Source organism: Dasypus novemcinctus, chromosome 8 (genome assembly GCF_030445035.2).
Source record: "Dasypus novemcinctus isolate mDasNov1 chromosome 8, mDasNov1.1.hap2, whole genome shotgun sequence".
NCBI classification, from domain to species: domain Eukaryota; kingdom Metazoa; phylum Chordata; class Mammalia; order Cingulata; family Dasypodidae; genus Dasypus; species Dasypus novemcinctus.
The window spans coordinates 106405202-106412511 of record NC_080680.1 but is presented as its reverse complement, the minus strand read 5'-3'; positions in this window follow the sequence as shown (position 1 = coordinate 106412511).

Sequence of the window (7310 nt, the reverse complement as noted above, 5' to 3'; positions counted from 1 at the left end):
GGTTTTTCTGGCAAAGACTCAGCAGAACCTAGGGGTTCAATGTCCCCACTACCATCATTATCAACCCCTATGTCCCCATTCTAATTTTCAGATCCCATTGCTTTTAGTCAATGACCTCACTTTAATAGCAGATACCCTGCAAGGCTGAGAATTTAGTTTATGTTGTAATTCAGTCACTTACACAATGAGACTCTGGGTCTGGTTTTCAGAAATTTCAAGTCTGCAGCTTTTTGCACAAAATAAGATTTTCCTTCAGGGAACACATAGAAACTTTCATGTCCTTCATGCAGCACTTAAGTTGCAAATTTGAAGGCTTCAGCTCATCCCTTACTTTTATAGCTGTTTCTAGCATATTTATGAACAACCAGTCAACATCATTATAACATTTAACTCCAGAAAACTCGGTTAAGGTGTCAAAAACACTCTCACCCCAGAGGCTTGCCTTCTGTAAGCATTTGAATAGCCTTATCCAGTGGTGAAATTTTGTGTATCTAACTGTCAACCCATGCCTTGGACTATAAGTGCCACCTTGATTATTAGAAATAGAATCATTAGTGCTTTTGAATCTAATCAGAGTACAGAACCAGTTCCAAACACCTCAGAACCAATTCATAAATCTCATCCTTAAGATTCTGTTTCCCAAGACCCCCACTTCTGGTACCAAAGCTGTATTAGTCAGGGTTCTGCTGGGAAACAGAACAGACAGGAGATATCTGTAAATATTATGAAATTTTATAAAAATGATCTCACATGACTATGGGGATGCATAAGTCCATATTCCATAGAGCAGGCTACGAGCTGTGAATCCCAATAAAGGGTTTTCAGTGATTTTCCCAGGAGAAGCTGGCTGGCTGAGGTAAAGGTGGACATTCTCTCTTCTGACTGCTGAAACCAACACTTCTCCTTCTTAAAACCTTCAACTGACTGTATTGTCTCTCATTGTTAAAGGCAATCTCCTGGCTTGATTGTAGATGTAATCAGCCATAGATGCAATCTACTGATGATTTAAGGCCATCAAATGTAACAATCAGGCCAGTGCCTGCTTAACCAGACACCTGGATATATCACCTGGCCAAGCTGACACATGAAACGAACCATCACAGAAGGGATGAGGTCTGTTTTGTTCAGCACGGTGCTCAGAGAGCTTTAAGGCAGGTTGCCACAAAACCTGCCAGGTAAGAATGTCTTTGTCATTCCCGAGCTCTCGTTCTCTGCTACTGTCCCAACACTGTTGAGTTAAAACTATGGCCAGGAGTCTGGGGCTGGAAGAGAAAAGAAGCTGACCAATGCCCTTATTTCTGGACCAGGAAATTTTGCATCGGTCTGGGCTTTCTATTGATCGCCTCAGAAGAGTTTGAAACTAAAGGGACTGTCATTATCTAACAATGAACTGACAAGCCAAGCCTTCCCCCTCCCCCGGGGAAAAGTGGAGGCACCACCCCCCATTGACTACATTATAAAGAGATGGTGGAACGAAAAATAAAGTTGTGTTTTTGCTGACATCGCCAGCCAACCTTGTTCAGTCTTATTTCCTGCGGTGGCCGTGAGCCATGCATTGGGCTAAGGCAACAAAGGTACACCCCATTTGACTTCAGGAATCCAAGAAGGCAGGTCTGGTTCTTCCCAGGATCCAGAAGGAGGAGCTTCTGCATCGGTGAGATGGTGAGTCATGGACCACGCAGCTGGGAAGTGGCAGGCCTGCCTCTCTGAGCCTCCAGCAATTCCACTGGTGGTGACCCAGGACATGGATTCAAAACCCCGGGATGATGTTGACGGGGAGGACTGGACGCCTGGTCACCACTGGGTCCCTGACATTCTTTAGGCAGAAGCCTGACCCTTCTGCCTCTGAGGCTGAGCTGCGGGGCCTTGGCCTCGGGAGACAGGACGCTGGGAGCCCCCAGGTGGCCGGGGGCAGGAGCCAGCCATGCCAGGGCTGTCCCACCTCCTCTTCTCCCACCCACAGAGGGCCGGGACTAGATTCTGCTGCGGTGGGGAGGATCCTGGAACTCGGACTCCAATTCCTAGGAATTCCCCAGCCTGGAAAGCCTCGTGTATTCCCCTAAAAGGTCTGGCGGGGAAGGACTGGCCCAGGGAAGCACGATTACATCAAAAAGGAAAAAAAGAAAAAAGAAAAAAGGGAAGCAATTCAGTGCAGACATATCCGGCAGGAAAGGTACCCGGGAGATTCCTGCTTGGGGTCAGGGCGCTTTCTGCCCGTGGAGGGCACGTGACCACTCGGAGAACGAGAAGAGCTGCTCCCGCTGCTCCAGGCTGCCTGCAGCAACGAGAGTGGTTCAGGCTGTGCGCTTCGTCCAGCCCAGCCTGGTATGGCAACCATTCGGATCCCTGGGGTTCAGCCTAACAGTGCACATTCATTTAACAAGGCTTTAGAGAATTCCACAGAAACTGAAAAAGGAAAAAAAAACAAAAGCCAGGGAGTACGGTTTCAAGTCAACAATGGGATTCCTACGCGTCAGTCAAATTCCTAGTACGGGGGTGAGGGGGGGGTGGGGGGGGGCGCGAATCTTGGCAGTGAGAACATGGTCCCATTTCCCCCAGAAACTTGTAGCATATTGCTGGAAGAAAGACAAAACCCCAAAGGAAAAAAAACCCAAGTTCATATCCAGGATGTCCTATTTATTGAGTCTCTGCCAGGTGCCAAGCCCTTTCCATGCATGAGATCATGGAATCCTCACCCCCACCCTCTCACCCCAAAGGTATCAACGTCCCTATTTTATGGGGTTCAGAGAGGTTTCATCCCTTGCCCAGGGCCACACAGCAGTCGGCGGCAGAGCTGGCTTTCCCCGCTGTGCTGCACCCACCCATGCTCGTGGGGGGCCCTCTGGCTCCTCCCTGGCCCTGTGCTGCCTGTGGGGGTTCTATGGAGAACAGGCCCAGCCCCCTCCTCCGTGGGTGACAGGAGGAGGGCCGACAGCTGGGGACTCTGTGTCTACAGACCCATTCCAAGGCAGGGGGAGCGTCGGGCAAGTCTGCAGGGGCTCGAGGGTGGTGGGCTCAGGCTCAGTGAGATGTCACAAAGGATGGTTTCCAGGGGACTGAGACCTTCGTGGAGCCGCTGGGCTCTGGAGTCCCATCCTATGAACAGTGTCCTCAGAGCAGGATGACAAGACGGTTAGAAGCGCTGCCTTTGGGGTCAGGGAGATGTGGACTCCCGCTGAGCTCTGGCTACGTGACTTCGGGCAAGTGGCTTGCTCTCTCTGAGCCTCAGTTTCCCCAACTGTTAACTGGGAATAATACTTCCCTTGCTGGGTAGTTAGGTGTGAGGCACTTGGCTCAGTGCCTGGCACATCATAATGCCCCACAACTGGGGGCTGCTGCTATATGCTTTCTGATTGGGCAAGTCCCTTCTCCATTTGCTGTCTGGCCTCAGTTTCCCCAGATAATAGGATGGCCTCAGAGCAGCTCCAAGGGGCCAGGGCTCCATCAGAGACTCCCGGCAGGGGCTGGCCGTGGCCGGTCCCCACGGAGATCAAATTTCCATCCCCTCGACTGAGCCAAGTAAACACAGGGGAGACAGCGCGGCTCCCTCGCGCCCACTAACAATCAGATTCCGAAGCCACCGCAGCCGCGGCCGCCCTCACTGATTGCCTCTGGCTCCAGTGTCCCCAGGCCTGTAGCTGCCACACTCATGGGACCCTGGGGTTGGGGTGGGGTGGTGGCGGCCGGCTGTGCTGGCGACTGCGGCGGGCGGGGGCAATGCCTTGGGCTGCTTCCAGGAGCAGATGGCTTGTCTCTTGGAGTTGTGCTTTCCAGCCCCCTCCTCCCTTAGCCGGTGACTTCACTGCCGACTGGAAGGAAGGGTCCAGGAGGCTAAGAAAACTCCCTCCTCCAGCCCAGCCCCCCCCCCCCTCCGGTCCTGCTACAGGCCTATTTCTCTGACGCCAAGGCCAGAGGCCCCGGTTTTATGACCTCTAGGTTATTCTCTTTTCTGGCTTTTCATGTTCCAAGAGAAATCAGTGTGCATTTGCCAAAGCACCAACCCCGTGCTAAGCATAGGGGGGCAAGACACAGAATCCCAGGCCTCCAGGATTATGTAGTGTCTGCCAGGTGAACTCCTACTCACCCTTTAAGTCCCGGTTCAAATACCCTTTCCCACCTCTCCCTGCTACTCACCTCATGCCACTTCCTCACTGTTTTGCGGCACGTGAAATTTATTTTTTTCCATGTTGATATCCAGTTCATACACCATTTGTTGAAAAGTCTAGCCTTTCCCTGTTGAATTACCTCTGACTTTATTCTCTTTTTTTCAACATGATTTTGTTTATTCTAGGACTTTTGCTTTACCATATTCACTTTATAGTTGCCTTGTCAATACCTATAAAAGAGCCTGCTGGGATTTGATTGGGATTGTACTGAATCCGTAGGTCAATTTGGGGAGAATTGACATCCTAACAATATTATGACTTCTGAACAAAGAATATGGAATTTCTCTTTTCTTTAAGGCTTCCTTAATAATTCTCAGCAATGTTTTACAGTTTTTCCCATGCATGTGCTAAATAAGTTTTTGTTAAATATATCCCTAAGTATTTCATATTTTTCAATGCTATTGTAAATGGTACTTCATAAGTCAAATTTTCAAGTGTTCATTGCCTATATATAGAAATACAATTTATTTTTGAATGTTGTTCGGGTATCCTGAAACCTTTCTAAACTCATTTATTGTTCTAGTAGCTTTATTAAATTCCTCAGGATTGGGAAGCAGATGTGGCCAAGTGATTGGGCTCCCACCTACCGTATAGGAGGTCTAGGCTCATACAGCGAGCTGGCCTGAGCGGACAGCTGGCCCACATGGAGTGCTGGCCCGTGTGGAGTGCTGGTCCACATGGGGTGCTGACCTGTGCGGTATGCCGGCCGACTCAGGAGTGCTGACCCATGTCGAGAGCTGGCACAGCAAAATGACACAACAAAAAGAGACACAGAGGAGAGACAATAAGAGACACAGCAGCCCAGGGAGCTGAGGTGGTGCAAGAGATTGAGCACCTCTCTCCCACTCCAGAAGGCCCCAGGATCAGTTCCTGGTGCCATCTCTAAAGAGAAAGCAAGCAGACACAGAAGAACACACAGTGAATTGACACAGAAAGCAGACAGCAACACAAACAATGAGGGGAGCGGGAGAAATAAATCTTCTAAAAAAATTTCTCAGGATTCTCTATGTATATAATTATTATTTGCAAATAAAAACTGTTTTATTCCTTCCCTTCCAATCTGCATGCATTTTGTTTCTTTTTCTTGTCTTATTGCACTGGTTAATACCTTTTGTACAATGTGAATCAAAGTGATGTGAGTGGGTGTCTTGATTTGTTCCCAGGTTTAGTGAGAAAGAATTCAATCTTCACATTAAGTATAATTTTAGCCCTAGGTTTTTCATAGATACCTTTTATCAGGTTGAAGAATTTCTTGTTGAGAGGTTTTGATCATGCATGAGTGTTGAATTTTGTCAATTTTTTTCAGTGTCCATTGAAATAATTGTGTGGTTTTTCTCCTTTAGTATGTCAATATTACAAATAATAGTAATTAATATTCAAATATTAAGCCAACTTCACATTCCTGGGATAAATGAATTTGGTCATTTTACATATTGCTGGACTCAGCTTGCCAAAATTATAAGGATCATTGCATTTCTGTTTGTGAGACATTATTGTTCTGGAGTTTTTCTTTCCCTTTTCTCTTGTAGTGTCTTGTATTATAAATTTTCTTGTTTTGGTATCATAGTAATGCAGACCTCACAAAATGAATTGGGAAGTCCTTCCTTCTCCTGTATTCTTTGAAGTGTTTGTGTTAGAGTGGTGTTATTTCTTCCTTAAATGTTTGATAGAATCCACCATTGAAACGATCTGGGCATGGAGTTTTCTTTGTGTGAAAACTTTAACCACAAATTCAGTTTATTTAATAGATATATAGGGTGATTCAGATTTTCTTTTTTCTTTCTTTCTTTTTTTTTTTTGTTGAGTCAGTCTTGGTAATCTCTGTGTCTTTCAAGGTTTTTTTTCCCCCATTTCATCTAAGTTGTCTGATTTTTGACATAATGTTCTTCAGAATATCTCCTTATTAGCCTATTAAGATCTATTGTGATATCCCATTCTACATTCCTAATATTCATAAATATGTCTTATCTTTTCTTTTTCTTGATCACTCTGGCTAGAAGTCTATCAATTTTGCTATATTTTTCAAATAAACTTCTTTTGGTTTTATTGATTTGCTTACAGTTTGTTTTCTGTTCTAATTCATTATTTCTGTTCATTTTTATTTTCTTCCTTCTCTTTCCTTTGGGTTTATTTGCTCTTCTTTTACAAGATTTTTAGGTGGATGTTTAGAGCATTGATTTCAAGTCTCTCTTTTTTCTAATATAAACATTTGAATATATAGCTATAAATTTCCCTCTAAGCACTGCTTTAGCTGCATCTGACTATTTTTAATATATTGTGCATTCATGTTCATTCAGTTCAAAATATTTCCTAAATTTACTGTGTAATTTCTTCTTTGACCCTTGTGTTTTTTATGATTATGCTGTTTGATTTCCAAATATTTGGAGATTTTTAAGCTATTTTTCTGTTATTGACTTCAGATTTAATTCTTTTGTGGTCTAAGAACATACTCTGAATGATTTCAGTCTTTTTTATGGTCAGGTATATGGTCTATTTTAGTGAATTCTCCATGTGAATTTGTTAAAAATGTCTACAGCATGGCCTTGTTTTATGCAAACCTAACACATGCGAATTCAGGTTTAAGTATTAGGAATCAAAAAAATAAAGGCAGAAAAATATGTAAAATAAAAATTTTTTAATAACATGCTAAATCTGTGCCATTTTCTCAAGTGGTATAACATTTGCAGCATCTCACCCAATCACACTCATTCTTTCTCAGAGAAGTGTTAGTGTGAGTCATTACATGGTTTTGCACCAAACTTTGGTTCCCTCGTCAGTCTTTGTCTGCAGTTCTCACTTGTAACAGGTCATGTCCATGTCAGAACAGTGCTTCTCTATTTCATTAATGCTATTTAGATAATAATAATGCCCCCAAAGTAAAAGAGTGGTGATGCTGGTAGCTCTGATAAGCCACAGAGAAGTTGCACAGTGCTTATGTTAGAGGAAAAAATAAAAATTTTAGATTTAGTGAGGAAAGAAAAAAAATCTGCCTCTGCGGTTGTGAGAATGTTAGGGAAGAATGAATCTTCCATGTGTTCCATACTAAGTAGGGAGAGAGAAATTTGTGGAAGTGTTGCCATAGCACCTCAAACTGCTCAAGTTAAGTCCATGGTGCACGGCAAAACCTTAGTGAAAGTGGAGAAA